Consider the following 19211-nt stretch of genomic DNA (forward strand, 5'->3'; position numbering starts at 1 on the left):
AGAGTACCAACATGCTGAGTGTGGGATTACCGGGAGGGGATGGGGGGGATCCCAAGCAGGTTCTTTTGTTCAATGTACTATGAGAAGGCAAGCCTGGGGCCCTCTTCAGGATGGAGGGATGCCTCTAACATTCCCTTAGGCCTGGTAGAACTTTAAAAGGTGGTGGAGGTACACTGCTACTAGGGAAAGAAAAAAGAAGAGTGTGCTGCAGTGGCAGCAGTGGGCTGGCCCCTACTTCATGAGCTACATGATTGCACCTCCAAGCAGCTGGTAGCTGAAGCAAAAATAAGACAGTTAGTTAGAAGGTGAAATTAAGTTGAAGACGGATATGAGGTTGATTCAGACAGATCCTGAGGGACCCCTAGGATGACAACTGGAACAGACCAGCAAGTAGTTTAAGGAACTGGCCTGTTGGTTTGTACACATTCATGGGCATAGGCTGACAAGGGCTAGAGTGAAAAAAGCCATAGCCCAGTCAGGCTGGAATCCATGTAAGTGAGATCCTACAGCAAAAAGTGAAACTGAATTGGATGAAAAGATAGAGATCACAGACAAGGAGCCAAGTGAGAGCCATGTCATTCAGCCAGTCATTATCCAAAAAACTGAAAACACAGCAGGAGAGATCTGACAAGGAGGATGCAGCACTCTTGCTGCCATCTTTAAAGTATATGCACACTGAGTTTTGGAAGGTTATATTTTTCTAGAAATTTGTCCATTTCATCTAGGTTTTCAAATTTCTTGGCATACAGCTCTTTGTAGTAATTTGTTACAATCCTTTGTATTTCTGTGGTATCTGTTGTAATCTCTCCTCTTTCATTTCTGATTGTGTTTATTTGGGTTTTCTCTCTTTTTTTCTTGATGAGTCTGCTTAAAGGCTTGTCGATTTTGTTTATCTTTTCAAAGAACCAACTCTTGGATTCATTGATCTTTAGAATTGTGCTTTTAGCCTCTATGTCATTTAATTCTGCTCTGATCTTGGTTATTTCCTTCCTTCTGCTTGCTCTGGGCTGTCTTTGTTGTTGTTCCTCGAGTTCTTGTAGACGTAGGGTTAGGTTGTTTGTTTGAAATGTTTCTAACTTTTTAGGTGGGCCTGTATCGCTATGATCTTCCCTCTCAGGACTGCCTTGGCTGTGTCCCATAAGTTTTGGGTTGTTGTGAGTTCGTTTTCATTTGTTTCCAAAAACCGTTTGATTTCTTCCCTAATATCATTCTTGACCCATTCATTGTTTAATAGCATGCTGTTTAATCTCCACGAATTTGACCTGTATTCAGAAAACTACATAACACTGAGGAGAGAAATCAAGGAGGACACAAACAAATGGAAACATATACCGTGTTCATGGATTGGAAGAATTAATATCATTAAAATGTCCATACTACCAAAAGCAATCTACACATTCAATGCAATACCGATTAAAGTACCAATGGCATATTTCACAGACATAGAACAAACACTTCAACAATTTATATGGAACCATAAACGACCCCGAATAGCTGCTGCAATTTTGAGAAAGAAGAGTAAAGTAGGAGGAATCACAATACCTGACATTAAACTATACTACAAGGCCACTGTAATCAAACAGCCTGGTACTGGCATAAAAACAGGCACATGGACCAATGGAACAGAACAGAGAGCTCAGAAATAAACCCAAGCCTCTACGGTCAATTAATATTTGACAAAGGAAGCAGCAACATAAAATGGAATAAAAATAGCCTCTTCAACAAATGGTGTTGGGAGAACTGGACAGCTACGTGCAAAAAAATGAAACTCGAGCACCAACTTACACCTTATACAAAAATAGATTCAAGGTGGATAAAGACTTAAATATAAAGCGTGACACCATTAAAGTCCTAGAAGAGAACGTAGGTAGGAAAATCTCAGATATTTCACGCAGAAACTTTTTTACTGACTTGTCTCCTAGAGCAAGGGACATAAAGGAAAGAATAAACAAATGGGACCTCATCAAAATTAAAAGCTTTTGCACAGCTAAGGAAAACAGTATCAAAATAAAAAGAGAACCAACTGTATGGGAAAACATATTTGCTAATGATACCTCAGACAAGGGTTTAATCTCCAAAATATATAAAGAACTTACGCGACTCCACTCTAAGAAGACAAGTAACCCAATTAAAAAATGGGCAAAGGACTTGAACAGACAATTCTCCAAGGAGGACATACAGAAAATCCAAAGACACATGAAGCGATGTTCAATATCGCTAGCCATCAGAGAGATGCAAATTAAAACCACAATGAGATACCACTTCACACCAGTCAGAATGGCCATCATAAACAAAGCAACAAATAACAAGTGTTGGAGAGGATGTGGAGAAACGGGGTCCCTAGTGCACTGTTGGTGGGACTGCAGACTGGTACAACCATTATGGAAAGCAGTTTGGAACTTCCTCAGAAAACTAAAAATGGATCTGCCTTTTGACCCAGCAATTCCATTGCTGGGACTCTATCCTAAGAACACTAAAACACCAATACAAAAGAACCTTTGCACCCCGATGTTCATAGCAGCACAATTTACAATAGCTAGGTGCTGGAAGCAACCTAGATGCCCATCAGTAAATGAATGGATCAAAAAACTATGGTACATTTACACAATGGAATTCTATACAGCAGAAAGAAAGAAGGAGCTCATACCCTTTGCAACAGCATGGATGGAGCTGGAAAGCATTATGCTAAGTGAAACAAGCCAGGCAGTGAAAGACAAATACCACATGATATCACCTTTAACAGGAATCTAAACAACAAAACAAAACAAAACAAAAAACTAGCAAATATAACCAAAGACACTGAAATAGGGGATAGTCTGACAGTGGCCAGAGGGGAGAGAAGAGGGAATTTCAGGGGGGAAGGGGTAGGGATTACAGGAACAAATTTGGAGGACACATGGACAAAAACTAAGGGTGGGGGGTAATGGGGGGAAGGGGGGAGGGTTGGGTGGAGGGGCTGAAACGGGAGTAGGGGGCAGAAAACTGTACTTGAACAATGATTGAAATAAATAAAAAAAAAACAAAACAAAACAAAACAAAACAAAAACAAAAAAAAAAAATAAAGTATATGCACACATCAGCTCAGCCATACACCCCTTTGAGCTCCTAGAGCTCGCAGCAAAGTTCACACAGAAGGGATCTAAGTTTAGTGCAGGTGGATGTTGTGTCTCTGGGACACAGGGACTGATGGCATTGTGTTGTCTGGAGATAAACTGACCAGGATGGTGTGAGTGACCATGCAATTGTTATGGAAACACAATCATGAGACCTTACAATCTGATGAAAATGCCTCTCTGCTCACATGTTTGATGGCAGATTGCCACACTGCTTAGCCCAATGAGGGAGACCTCCATGTATCAAAGCCACATTGGACCTCCATTCTTGAATTACAACCATTCCTCTGGGAAATGGGCATACACTATGCCATTTACCTAGATGAGTTTCAGGGACCCAAAGCAATCTCATTCACTGCTGGGATGTGTGACTGTCATCCAGGCATCACCTCCTGCATACTATGGAACTTTAATACCTGTCCTATCTACTCTGGTGGGTGAGACAGTCCAATGAGCAGTCCAAACCATAGCAGATTTGGGAGGAGTAACATTGTCAAAACAGTATAAGGGAGTAAGGAAGGTCAAAGAGAAAGATATTCCTTAGTAGCTTACAGACAAGGCCAAGGGAAAAGGAGAACTGGTCAAGTAACCCATAATCAACTCTGGGTAGATATGATCAAGGCAGGAGTGAATTCTGAAAAAAATAGATAAACAACCCAATCAGGTGTTGATAGCCTTGTGGCACTAGCTAAAGCCACACCAAGGTTTCTAATCTCTGCCTGAGAAAAAACTGACTGTCCATACTCTGGAATGGACTCCCTTGTGGATCTTTCAGGGAGTGACCCATTTGGCCACCCTGTTGCATCACTCTGCTTATTTCATGGGCTCACACCAAGGTCATGGCCCAGAGGTAAGCCTCCCTCAGGCCCACCCAGAAGACAAACCATGTCATGGCTTGTTCTGGTACAGAGGAGGCCAAGGACCCCAGTGAGTGGGGGACTCGACCTCTGGGAATTGGATGCCACATGTGGAAATAGCTATTTATTGGTCCCTCAATAGTGTATAATAAACATTGTCCCTAGTGGACATGGGGGCTGAATGTACCCTCATTCATGGCAATCCAGAATGTTTTCAGGACTCTTCCATGCCATTGATGATTATGGAGGCCAATATTTCAAATACATAAGGTCACCCTAACCCTAGCAACTGGCCAGCTGAATATGTAGCCCTATGTGGCCTATATTTCCCCTACCCCAGAGTACACCTTAGGGGTGAATATCCTCTTGATATTGCAGCTACAGACAACTGTAGGTGATTTCTGCCTGTGGGTTCAGGTGGTCAAGGCAGTTCTGCAGGGAAAAGCCAAACATCCCCCTGTACAACTTCTTATCCTTCATTGGGTAGTTGCAGTGAAGCAATACAAGCTGCCCAGGGGCGTCAGGAAATTGAAGAGACCACCCAGTAACTTGCAAAAGTAGGTATCATCTGTCCCACACACATCCTATATAATACCCCAGTGTGGCCGGTCTGAAAATCCAATGGCACCTGGCAAATGATGGTAAATTACTAGGAGTTGAAAAATATCAGTCCCCCTCAGTATGATGTAGTGCCTACATCAGACCTCTTAGATGTCTTGAGCCATGAATTAGGCCCTTACCATTGTTTTTAGATCTTGCTGTCTAAACTAACTTCTTCTAACTTTTTCTGTATTGACATCCATCCAGATTTCCAGGAACAGCTTGTCTTTACTTGGAGGGCTGGCAGTGAACATTCAATGTCCTACCACAGAGGTATTTACATAGTCTGCTATTTGCCATGACTTGGTGGTGGGGCATATGGCATCCTGGCATCATTCAAATACCATAAAGTTATATAATTACAATGATGATACCATACTAATCTCTGATTCTGTTCCAGACTTAGAGAAAGCTGCCCCACTCCAGATTCATCACCTACAGGAGCAAGAATGGGCAGTCAACACCAACAAATTGTAGGGACCTCTCATATTCTTAGGGGTTATCTAGTCAGATAAGACAAAAGTCATGCCTTCAGCAGTGGTGGATAAAATCCAAGATTTTTCCCACCCAACAACCCAATGGAAATTGCAGGATTTCATTGGGCTCTATGATATCAGTAGGTGTTCATTCCCCAGTTAGCTCAGCTGTTGTGCCCCTGTACTGTTAATACAGAAAGGAACTAGGTAGAAGACACAACAGGAAGTCTATAAAGCTTCTAAGAAGGCCATGGCTATTATCCAAGCCTTAGGGGGTCTTAGATCAGACCCAGCCTTGTGAGAAGGATGTTAATATAACACCAGACAGCTGTGCCTGGGCTCTGACAATGACAAGGGCAAACACGATACCCATTGTTTTATGGTCAGAACTATGAAAAGGGGCAAAGGTAAGATACAGTCTCATTAACAAGTCAATGCCATGTACAAAGCTCTGTTGGCAACCAAACAACTATCAGGGCCTGTAGTGCTCATAATCTGAACCACCTACTCCACAGCATGATGGATCCACAATGTGACAATACAACCACACAGTTTGGTAGCACATACATCTACCATCACCAAATGGAGTGCCTCCCTGCTACAATGCAACTCACACTCAAGCAGCCCTCTGAATCATGAATTATGATAACTTTTGGGACCTGTCACCTATTGTGATGATAATAAGGTAACCCCAGCTAACCCAATCATATTGGAATCACCAATCAAGGAAGGCCATCTGCTAATCTTCAAGGATGCCTGGTACACAGATGGCTTCTGCAAAGGACAACCAGCATCCTGGAGAGATGTCTACCAACCACTGACTGACAGTATCTGGATGGAAGATAGAATGGGGCACAGTAGTAAGTGGGCTGGACTAAGCACCATCTGGGTTGTCATTACTCGAGAACACAGACCTCTAATTATCTGTACAGGAAGCTGGGCAGACTTCCATAGGTTGACCTTTTGGCAGCCTCAGTGGAAACACTAGCAGTAGAAGATAATGGAAAAACCCTACTGTGGGCAGAAAATATGGAGAGATATGTATCTCTAAAGCAAGGAGAAGGACCTCACACTCTATCATGCTTCTGGTTACTCACCCTTGCAATGTTTTGATAACAATGAAGCAGATGTGTTAGTATGAATCTAATGGCTAGAAGGTCCAGTGTAAGATACAGATGCCTGACTGCATTGTATGTTAAAACATTTGAGACAAAAACTTTATGGGAAGTGGTCAAAGCTTGAGGACTGCTACTGCCCTATGCTGACAGTTGCTGCCTGTCAGTCCTATCTACTGTATCCTGAAAGGTACTTTCACTGGCTTCCCCAAACTCCAGAGGCCTCCAACATGGAAATATTCTTCCCCTCACGTGCTAGAAATTTGATGACATTGGCCCTTTACCCAACTGTGAGGGGACCTGATTTGCTCTGACCTGTGTGAAGACCATGACTGGCCTTCCCCAGGCCTATCCATGCCAGCTCAGCACACAATGAGTTAACATTTGAGGCCTTTGACAGCTTTGCACCACTGTTGCCATGACCAAACTCATTGACAGTGACTAAGCCATTTCAGAGGCCACCAGGTCCAGCAATGAGTGGACCAGATAGACATTGACTGGTGACTCCATCTCCCCTACAATCCCACAGGAGTGAGACTAATAGAATGGTACCATGTTTTGCTGAAGGACACCTTCTGCACCAATCAGTACTCTTTTGCAGGGTAGCAGCATGCCTACATGAAGCACTCCAGGTACTCTATGAATGGCTGAGGGCGGGGTAAGCTACCCCTCTGAAACCTGCTCACCCAGCCCTGGACTGCCCCCATCAAGATGCATATCCATACCACTCATAAGGTGGAATTACCAAGGATAGGTCAACAGAACAACGTGGTATTGCCAGCACTGACATAGTCCCAAGGAAGTTTACCCTGCGCTGGCCCTGGGAAACCCTGGTTGCTACACATTGGTGTTCCCTGATGGCTCCTTGAGGGAAAGGGATGACCCATGACCTGCTGCTCCAACCACTAATTTCCAATACCTGGCTACTCATCATTTAATGTCAAAACCCAGAAAACTCTACCTTTCCTCAGGGAATATTTATTGCATCTCCATAGCAAATATGAATGCCCTCCCTTTAGCTTTAACTGTCTTTGATCACACCCATCCAGGACCTGACCAGGCTTAGTACACCTGACCTGGACAAGCTCCCATAGTAGTCATGGTTCTTACCCAGCCAAGACTGAATGGTTGCATGTGTCTTACCAGATGGGCAGGATCTGCCCCTGTTGGTGCATCTTAAACATTTTTCCTATTACTCTTAGATTCTGTGGAAGCAATCATTTCCTCCAATGGGTGGGAATTATGGCAACTGCTCCAACTGTTGGATCTGAAAAGAGTTCCTGAATGCAGCTTCTGCAGGACTCTCCTGGTGGATCCACCCCCACCAATCAGACTGAGTGGGATTGGCTGCAAACTTGGATCAACTCCAACACCCTGTACAATCTCACCCATGCCTTGGTGTTTGTGCTTGTATGGGAACAGGTAAGCCAGTCCAAACTGTGGCTTAGCTACAAAGTTTGAGACAGATTGCAGTAGTTGGCAGCCCTACAGGTAGAACTGTGGCAACTTGTGCCACCATTCACTGAATGCTGTAATGGAACCACCAATGAAACCACCCAACTAATGGGATGGACCCCAGAGATCTCTGCCAGTACATCACCATCCTCATAGCAGAAGACTTCTGGGGGAAACAAAATGCTTCATTCTGAACAGGGGCTCACCCTGTACCATGGAGAACGCTCTGGGTTTGTGGACCCCATGGGTGGCCCTACCTGCCCTATAATTGGACTGGACTCTGTATCTGGATAAAGCCCTATGTCCTGGGTTGAGTGCTGGGCACCCTCCTGGACATCCCCCAGAATTGGTACTCCTTTTGGGACCACCACCAACTCAGATGAACTGACTTGTAGTTCCACCCTTCAGCTATATTTGTACCCCCTGCTTGACAATCCTCATGCACACTGCCATAAATGCTTTATCAAATCACACTGCTTTAGCTCTTAACCACACCAGAAATGCTGTCTTCCTAGTGTGTGAGGGAGTCTCACAGATAGGAGAGGCTGTTTTTCAGAACTTCATGGTCCTAGACTTATTAACAGAAGCCCAGGCAGGAACCTGTGCCATCCTACATACTGAATGCTGTGCATACATCCCTGATAACTCCCATAATGTGTCTCAGGCCCTGGTCACATTGGGTGATGAAATCACACACATTTTGGCTTTGACCACAGACCCTTTCACCTCTTAGTATAATTCTTTGAGAAGCTAGTAGCATCATATCCTCTTTGGCCTTCTTGGTCTCAGCCTCCTCTTGGGGTTTAGCCTGTACTGTCTTTGTGGTATGTGGATGTGATTTGTCAATGCTCTCATCACTCTGAGACTTCCTGTACAGAAGAAATAATGTAAGTATGTGTAAGTTGTAGGAGCAAGGTGGAGCATAGAGTAAATTAGAACATGGCCCCTCCACAACCTCTAGGAACTGATGGATGCCTGGCCAGCAGCCACAAGGAACAAGGAAAACAGTCTTCATCTGTATGTCCCAGACCCAATTTTTTAAATAAGAATGTAGAGCTTGCACTCGCCACTACTATTCCCTCCACTACCACTTCCCTAACCCTATAAGTAGTGCCAAGGCCAGAGATGGAGTGCGGTCTCTTGCCCCAACCATTGCCACTGGTGCAGTCCCCTGTAACATGAGCAATAAATGATATGTCCACATCTCCTGTTCCTCCAGGTGGTTTTTTCAGGATATCATGAGCACAAGTGCAGCTCCCCAGTTTGGATCTCCTGAATTACAATGTTCAACATCACTATTCAGAAAACAAAAATTAAAGTCACAATGAGATACTACTAAAGGCTCGTTCAAGTGGCTAAAAGTTAAAGGAAATAAAACACAGTGAACTGTCACACATTTCTGGTGAGAGAGCAGCCTGACTCGGGTATTTTTCAAGGATAAATTAATTTAGTTCCTACAAAAACCTGTATGTGACTATTTAAAGCAACTTCATCCATAACTTCAAAAACCTGAAGTAACACAGACATTCTTACACAAATACATGAATTAAGAATAGTAGTCCACCCCAGTGGCCTACTGGAGATTCAGTAGTAACAGGAAAAGCTTTAGAAGCACAGCAGTGTAGTTGAATGCCAGCTGCATTGAAGGTGGGCTCTAGGTACAGGATAGAGTGGCAGCTGCCAGGCTGCACAGAGCCATGGGGAATATTCTGGGTGGAACAGTGGCCACAGAGTTTGATAATGAATTTTTCAAAATCCTTACAAAAAACTTTCAAAACAACTTTTCTTCCCTTGTTAAAAAGATAATTTTTTGGCAGAAACAATTTTCATTGAAGGGTGACTAGATCCTGCAACAAATGTACACATACACATATACATATGCACAAACACACACACAAGTGTGCATGTTCATATACACACACACATGTGCGCACACATTCAGGCACACATGTGCACATATGTGTTCATGTATACACGGGCATGTACATGCAATGTGTACACATACGCAAATACATGTGCACATGCTTGTCTCTTCTTAATCTTGGGTCCTATGTGTGCAATTATGTCTACTAGTGAGAACATGTTTGTAGCTTCATAGTCAGTGTCCACAATTCTTCCAGTCATCTGTGGTATGTGCTCATCTGGGGCTGTGATATGCACATTCCAGCCTAGATTGAACAGGCTACCACATTGAGTTCTTTTTTTTATTGTTGTTCAAGTATAATTGACTCCATTTGCCCTCCAACCCTTGATCCTACCCGCCTTTGGCTTTTTCCATGTGGCCTTTATACATGTTTCTTGATAACCCTTCCCATTTCACCCCACATAATCACCTCCCCCCTACCTTTTTGTTACTATCAGTTTGTTCTTTATTCCAATGTCTCTGGTTATATTTTGTTTGCTTGTTTGTTCTGTTGATTAGGTTCCACTTATAGGTGAGATCATATGGTACTTGTCTTTCACTGCCTGGCTTATTTCACTTAGTGTAATGCTCTCCAGATTCATCCATGCTGTCATGAAGGGTGTGAGCTTCTTCTTTCCTTCTGCAGCCTAGAATTCCATTGTGTAAATGTACCCTAGTTTTTTGATCCACTCATTCACTGATGGGCACTTAGGTTGCTTCTAACACTTGGCTATTGTAAATTGTGCTACTATGAACATTGGGATGCATAGTTTCTTTTGGATTGGTATTTCAGGGTTCTTAGGATATAATCCTAGCAGTGGAATTGCTGGGTCAAAAGGCAGTTCCATTTTTAGTTTTCTGAGGCAATTCCATACTGTTTTCCACAGTGGCCACCATGTACTAGGGTTCCTTTTTCACCACAGCCTTGTCAGCACTTGTTTGTTAATTTGTTTATGATGGCCATTCTGACCTATGTGAAATGGTATCTCATTGTGGTTTTAATTTGCATCTATCTCATGGATAGTGATGCTCAGCATCCTTTCATACATCTCTGGGCTTTCTGTATAGAACAAACATTTCAGAAACGTATATGGAACCATAAATGACCCCAAATAGCTGCAGCAATTTTGAGACAGAAGAACAAAGTAGGAGGGATCACAATACCTGACATCAAATTATATTACAAGGCCATGCTAATCAAAACAGCTTGGTACTGGCATAAGAACAGAAAAGTACATCAGTGGAAAAGAATAGAGCGCCTAGAAATAAACCCAGGTCTCTATGGTCATTGAATTCTTATTCTATAAACACACCTTCTTTTTGTGGTCTACCCAGTGCCACACTTTTCATATGATGTGGTTTAGTTTTTGACTACACTGTGTATAATGGCCCCAGTGAAGTACTGTCTCATGTCTAAGAGCAGAAAGGCTGTAAGGCACCTTGTGCAACAAATGCTCATATAAGAGAAGGTGGTTCAGGCAGGTATTACAGTGCTGTTGGATGGGAATCCAATGTAAATGAACCAACAACTCCATGAAATAAGGGGTGTTTAACCAGAAATACACACAAATCCAGGCTATGCATTGATCAATTGATGGAAATTCTGTCATCAGTGTCTCAGAGGATTCTGCCCAGGAGCACAGTTCAGCTTTACTAAGTCATCATTCACAGTGACATGGCATCACCTATAAGACTAATGAAAACTGAGTGTACTACATAGGTATACACATACAACTTATGTACATAATTATGTACATTTAATTTTAAATATTAAAAATATTTATAAGCAGCCATTTTTTTTAATTCCTAGACTAGATTTAACACTTGTACAATGTCTGCTGAAATCTTTGCCATCATCTCCCATATGACCCTCATTCTCATTTCAATGACTTTCTATAGGTTTGGTGTCATAAGCCCCTTTTCATAGTCTCCCTCAATTTTCAAGTGGTTTGGTGATAAGGGACACTGGAAGGGCATAACTTAATGTCTCATTCCGTGTAGAAGGAATGTAATAAACATTTTGTTCAATACACGCTTTATCAGAGCCCTAAATTTAATCTCTCCCTCTCTTAACTAACAGAAAAAATGAATTATATGAGAAAAGGACATCTTTCCTTCTCTCCAGTCTCTGCTTTTACTTTCAGTTCCAACAAATAAACACACAATCGAATAAACAATGCCATATAATGTTTTTCATCTACATTTAAGATCATGGCTACCATCACTTATTCAATAATCATAAAGAATATTTATTGCGCCTTGGATGGTGTAGCTCAGTGGATTGAGTGTGGGCTGTGAACCAAGTGTCGCCAGTTCAACTCCCAGTCAAGGCCCATACCTGGGTTGCAGACCAGGTCCCCACTGGGGGCCATGTGAGAGGCAACCACACATTGATACTTCTCTCCCTCTCTTTTACCTCCCTTCACCTCTCTAAAACTAAATAAATAAATCTTTAAAAAGAATATTTATTGCTCATTCTGAAAATTAGAGAACTTTTTTTATAAATAAAGTTATAGAATTTAACTGCTCCACAGAGGTCCCTGGAAATACACTAACACTTCTCTTACAACCTGTCACATCCAGCATCAGAAGCGCTTTTAGGGCTTCTTTAGTTAAAGGGACAAACACATCTGTCACTGAATTTAAATAACATTAAAGGTTACTTAGGGTTTTATATAAAGGATATTTAAAATGTTCTCAAAAACTCCATTAAATTGAAACATGTTTGAGGAAGTGGCAACAAAGAAACATGAAACCAACATTTCAGTGAGATAATATAGTCGTAAGTTTCATTAGCTCCCTTCCTTCCTTCATATTTCTTTTTTCCTTTTGATTTTATTCATTATTGATTGCTTAGTGAGTTTTTGACCTTTTGCAGGACTGTATTCCACCTAGTTCAGCTTATTTTACTTTACCTTTTATAAGAATATTTGTAGCCCTGGCTGGTGTAGCTCAGTGGATTGAGCGCAGGCTGCGAACCAAAGTGTCACAGGTTTGATTCCCAGTCAGGCTACATGCCTGGGTTGCAGGCCATGACCCCCAGCAACCGCACACTGATGTTTCTCTCTCTCCCTCCATTCCCTCTCTAAAAATAAATAAATAAAATCTTTTAAAAAAAAAGAATATTTGTTTATATTCTACATAAGTAAAATCATATAGCTATTGTTTTTCTGACTTATTTCACTTACCATAATGTTCTCAAAATTTATCCATGTTGTCTCAAATGGCAATATTTATCTTTTTAAATTTTTAAAATAATTTATATATATTTTTAAGATTTTCAAAATGGCATCGGAGTAGGAAGGAGCATGTTCGGCTTCCCTCTACACATGGGAGAGAATCCTGGCCGATCTACGGAGTGGAGAAGCAAGCAACCAACACACCTCAGCATATGTGAAAATAGGGGACCAAAGATTGTGGTGGAACCGAAAAACCAGACAGTGAGAGGAGTGCTGAAACACAGTAGGGTCCCAGGGACCAGCATGGGGTCCAGGGGGCTACAGCCCCAGGCCCAGCTCCCGCTGTCAGGTTTGCCACAGAGTACTTGGGAGAGAGCTAGGACAACTGCTCCCTCCCCAACCAAACAGGGTCTGAGTGGCACCCAGAGGAACCCAGTGGCTAGCAAACACACAAGGGCTGTGAGCACCCTGGGCCCTGACTCCCACAGTCACCAGTCTGGCTGGAGAGTTGGGCTATGGGAGAAGCCAGGCCACAGTGTGAAGAGGCAGGCTTGAATAAGGAGGAATTTCTCAAGAGGAAGGAGTGAAAAGACAGACACTGTTTGGGAAATTCTCCTACAGCAATCGCTGGCCTCTCTGCCACCTAGCTGGGCAGTGATCCCAAGTTTGCACAGAGGGTTGTGCTTGTGTGGAGGACCTGCACACCCACATAGCCCTGGGAAGGGTGAGGCGGTTGGCCGACAGCACGTGCGCTAGTGCCTGGGAGCCCATCACCAGCACATCACAGCACCCCAGTCCACAGCAGTAACCCTGCAGAAAGATCTGATTCCCACACTCAGGACGCAGGGCCCAGGAGCCACCATAATTCCCCAGACAATGTGCGCCACTGACCAAGTGCCAATTCCAAAGGAAGAAAAGCCATACCAATCACCCTTCAGTCTGCTGCAGTAAGCAAGACCAGAAAAAACTGGTTTGGCCACTTTGAAACTGAGAGATTTTTAATTATATTCTATTTTTTTAAACAGTTCTTAATTTTCTAATTTTATTATTTTTATTCTTTTTAAGTTTTTCCTTCTCTTTTCTGCTCTCTTGTTTTATTCCTTCCTCCTTTCTTTCCTCCAGTTTTATCTCTTCTTTCTTCCTTCATCTGCCTTTTTTATTTTTATCTTTTTAAATACCTACAACTGAGACAAAAACCTGGGTCTGTGAAAAAAGCAGAGTTGAACCCAAAGAAAGGAAATCACAACAGCTGTGACAGTGAGACAAATTTCACTCTGCTATTATTGAACCTGTAAGTTATTGCATATTTGTATTATTATTTTTCTATTATTCTAACATCTTTTTTAATAGTACTTTTGTATTCCTATTTTTTCTCTATAGTACGCTTTGCTAGGCTGGTATATTGTATCACTTGACAGGTTTCCCCTGATATATCTTTTATAGTGTATTGCTAATGTACTGTCCTTCACCTCACCTGTGTCACATTAGCACACTATTCAAGGTTCTATACTCCCTATTCTTGTTATCTCAATCTCATAGATTCTGTCATATGATTGTTGCTCTAATATTATTGTAATAATTGCTGTTCCATGAAATTGTAAATAATTCACAACACCCCTCCAGATCTTAGCCCACTTCAAAATTTCCTGAACTCTATTACTGTAGTGATTAAGTCTATTCTCTCACACACTACATCTATTTATTATCCTTTACTCTCACCTACCTCAGAATCTGACCTCCCACAACCTCACTGCTTTATAGATCCAATTCACAATCCTTCCTTTCCCAACAAGGCTCTTATCTTCTTTCCATCCTTTCTAAAAATCAGTTAGCTGGGTGGAAAATCACAGTTAATACTATACATAGTCAAAAGATCACATATCTCTTCTCTTCTGGCTGCTACTGTAAATATCATAGAATACTCTCTTACTGTCTTAAACCATTTTCCCTCCCCCCTACAATAGATCACAAAAAAAGTGTAGGTGGGAGTGGTGAACACCAGGATACCCACTGGAAGAGGAAACCCAACAACAAAGGAACCACTAACAGATAACAACAGAAGGTGAAGGAGGGAGTGGAAACCACACAAACCTGAATCCGAGACCTCTCTGGAAACACAAATAAACAGTAGAGACAGTACCTAATACAAACAACTGAACAAGAGCAAGTGAGAATCCTCAAAACTTTATACACATGGAAGAACCAGCTTCAACAAAACCTGCCCTCACCAGCACAACAAAATACAAGAGGTGGTGGATAGAGTGACCCTCATTTAACCAGCTGGAGGGAAGGAACCACCAATGAAAGACCCAACAACAATCAAAACCCAAAGACAAACACAGAACTAACTTAAATGACAGCCCAAAACCAGGAAGCTTGGGAGATCACGGAAACTGCACCACTGAAACTAACTGGTATTCTACCACAGAAGTTCATACTGTAAAACCAGGGAGCCAGAACAGATCAATTTAAGAGGCTGAGGCTAACAAGGAGAGTCTCACAAACAATGGGAAGACAAAGAAAACAATCCCCAAATGAAAGGAAAGGTGAGAATGCTAAATGAGATAGAGGAAACTCAATTATCAGATATTGAGTTCAAAGCAATGGTTATCAGGAAGCTCAATGAGCTACCAGAAACTATAGGAAAGCTACAATGAGCTCACTGAAAACTATATCAACATAAAAAAGGAAATAGAAACTATCAACAAGGGCCAAGAGGAAATGAAGAGTGCAATTTCTGAACTGAAAAGCACAGACAGAAGAATGAAAAGCAGGACTGATGAAGCAGAAGATCAGATCAGCGAGGTGGAGGACAGAGTAGAAGAAATCACCCAAAAGGAGCAAAACAAAAAAAAAAGGAGACTCAAAAAGAATGAAAAGGAATTAAGAGAAATTCAAGAAAATATGAAACATAATAATATCCACATAATAGGGATACCAGAAGGAGAAGAAGAAGAGCAAGGGATAGAAAACCAATTTTAAAAAGTACTGATGGAAAATTTCCTTAATTTCATGAGAGAAAAAGTCACACAAATTCAGGAAACACAGAGAGTTTCAATCAAGAGGAACCCAAAGAGGCCCACCTCAAGACACATCATAATTGAAATGGCAAAATTTAAAGACAAAGAGATAATATTAAAGGCAGCAAGGGAGAAACAGGAAGTAACATACAAGGGAAGCCCAATAAGGTTAGCAGCCAACTTCTCAATGGAAACACTCCAAGCCAGAAGAGAATGGCAGAAATATTCCAAGTAATGAGAACCAGAAGTCTCCAAACAAGGCTACTTTACCCAGGAAGGCTCTCAATCAAGATAGAAGGCCAAATAACCAGCTTCCCAGATAAAAGAAGTCTAAAAGAATACACCTCCACCAAACCAGCTCTGCAAGAGATGCTAAAGGGCCTGCTTTAAGGAAAGAGAGAGAGAGGAACACAGGTAGGAAAATGGCAATGAATAAGTAACTATCAGTAATAACCTTAAACGTAAATGGACTAAATGCTCCAATCAAAAGACATAGAATAGCTGAATGGTAAGTAAAGCATGCCCCACACATATGTTGCCTACAAGAGATCCACCTCAGGTTAAAAGACCTACACAGGCTGAAAGTGAAGGGCTGGAAACAAATTTTCCAAGCAAATGTACAGGAAAAAAAAAAGCTGGGATAGCAATATTCATATTAGACAAACTAGGCTTCCAAAAAAGGGCCATAAAGAGAGATCCAGAAGGTCACTTCATAATACTCAAGGAAAGAATCCACCAAGAAGACTTAAACATTGTAAATGTATATATATACCCAACATAGGAACACCCAAATACATAAAGATAATCTTAGAGGACTTCAAGAAAGATATTGACAGCAACACAATTATACTAGAGGATTTTAACACCACAATGTCAAAAATGGACAGATCTTCCAAAAAAAATATCAACAAAGATATTGTGGCATTGAATAATGCTCTAGAGGAAAAGGACTTAACTGATATATATAGAGCCCTTCATCCTAAAGAAGCAAAAGACACATTCGTTTCAAATGCACATGGAACATTTTAAAAGATAGACCACATGATAGGACACAAAGCAAGCATTAACAAATTCAAGAAAATTGAAATTATACCAAGCATTTTCTCTGACCATCAAGGACTGAAACTATAAACCAACCCCAAGGGAAGAACACAAAACAATCAGAATCATGGAGACTGAATAGCATGGTAATAAATAATTAATGGGTCAATAATGAAATAAAGGAAGAAATCAAAAAGTTTCTGGAAACAAACGAAAATGAACTCACAACAAACCAAAACTTATGGGACACAGCCAAGGCAGTCCTGAGAGGGAAGTTGGTAGCAATACAGGCATACCTAAGAAAGATAGAAACATTTCAAACAAGCAATTTAACCCTACATCTACAAGAACTCGAGGAACAACAACAAAGACAGACCAGAGCAAGTAGAAGGAAGGAAATAACCAAGATCCAAGCAGAAATAAATGACATAGAGGCTAAAAGTACAATTCTAAGGGTCAATGAATCCAGGAGCTGGCTCTTTGAAAAGATAAACAAAATCGACAAGCCTTTAAGAAGACTCATCAAAAAAAAAAAAAAAAAAAAAAGAGAGAGAGAGAGAACACCCAAATAAACACAATCAGAAAAGAAGAGGAGAGATTATAGCTGATACCACAGAAATACAAAGGATTGTAAGAAATTACTATGAGGAACTGTATGCCAAAAATTTTGAAAACCTAGATGAAATGGACAAATTTCTAGGAAAATATAATCTCCCAAACTCAATGCAGAAGAAGCAGAAAGCCTGAACAGACCAATAATAGCAAAGGGAATTGAAGCAGTAATCAAAAAACTCCCAACACACGAAAGTCGGGGTTTGGAGGGTTTCAAAGGAGAATAATTCTACAAAGCATTTAAGGAAGAGCTAACCCCTATCCTCCACAGGCTATTCCAAAAAATCCAGAAGGATGGAATACTCCCAAATTCTTTTTATGAAGCTAGCATCATCCTAATACCCAAACCAGATAAAAACACAACAAAGGAAAAAAACTTCAGGCCAATATCACTAGTGAACATAGACGCTAAAATCCTCAACAAAATATTGGCGAACCACATCCAACAATACATTAAGAAGATCATACACCATGGCCAAGTGGGATTCATCCCAGGGATGCAAGGATGGTTCAATATTCACAAGTCAGTAAATGTAATACATCACATAAACAAAAGCAAGGACAAAAATCACATGATCATATCAATAGATGTGGAAACAGCATTTGTTAAAGTACAGCACCCATTTATGATAAAACACTCAGTAAAATGGGAATAGAGGGAGCATTCCTCCACATAATAAAGGCCATATATGAGAGACCTACAGCGAACATCATAGTCAATGGGCAAAAATTAAATCTTTTCTACTAAGATCAGGAACAAGACAAGGTTGTCCACTTTCACCACTTTTATTCAATATAGTATTGGAAGTTTTAGCCACAGTGATCAGACAAGAAAAGGAAGTAAAAGGCAACCAAATTGGAAAGGAGGAAGCAAAACTGTCATTGTTTGCAGATGACATGATAGTGTACATAGAAAATCCTACAGACTCCACCAAAAAACTGCTTGACCTAATAAATGAATTTGGCAAAACAGCAGCATACAAAGTCAATATCCAGAAATCAAAGGCATTTTTGTATACCAACAATGAAAACAACAGAAGCAGAAATCAAGAAAAAAATCCCATTTGATATAGCTACAAGAAAAATAAAATACCTAGGAATAAATCTAACCAAGGAAGTAAAAGACTTGTATTCAGAAAACTACACAACACTGAAGAAAGAAATTAAGGAAGACACAAACAAATGGAAACATATACCGTGTTCATGGATTGGAAGGATTAACATTATCAAAATGTCCATACTACCCAAAGCAAATTACAGATTCAAGGCAATACCCATTAAAGTACCAATGGCATATTTCACAGACATAGAACAAACACTTCAAAAATGTATATGGAACCATTAATGACCCTGAATAGCTGCTGAAATTTTGAGAAAGAAAAGAAAAGCAGGAGGGATCACAATACCTCATACCAAACTGTATTACAAGGCCACTGTAATCAAAACAACCTGGTACTGGCATAAGAACAGACAGATGAACCAATGGAACAGAACAGAGACCCCAGGTGTAAACCCAACTCTCTATGGACAATTAATATTTAACAAAAGGGGCAACAACATAAAATGGAGTAAAAAGAGTTTCTTCAACAAATGTTGTTGGGAGAACTGGACAGCTACGTGCAAAAAAAAATGAAACTCGAGCACCAACTTACATCATATACAAAAATAAATTCAAGGTGGATAAAAGACTTAAATGTAAACTGTGACACCATTAAAGTCCTAGAGGAGAACATAGGCAGGAAAATCTCAAATATGTCATGCAGCAACATTTTTACTGATATGTCCCCCAGAGCAAGGGACATAAAGGAAAGAATAAACAAATGAGATCTCATCAAAATAA

This window comes from Phyllostomus discolor, chromosome 7, assembly GCF_004126475.2.
Source record: "Phyllostomus discolor isolate MPI-MPIP mPhyDis1 chromosome 7, mPhyDis1.pri.v3, whole genome shotgun sequence".
NCBI classification, from domain to species: Eukaryota; Metazoa; Chordata; class Mammalia; order Chiroptera; family Phyllostomidae; genus Phyllostomus; species Phyllostomus discolor.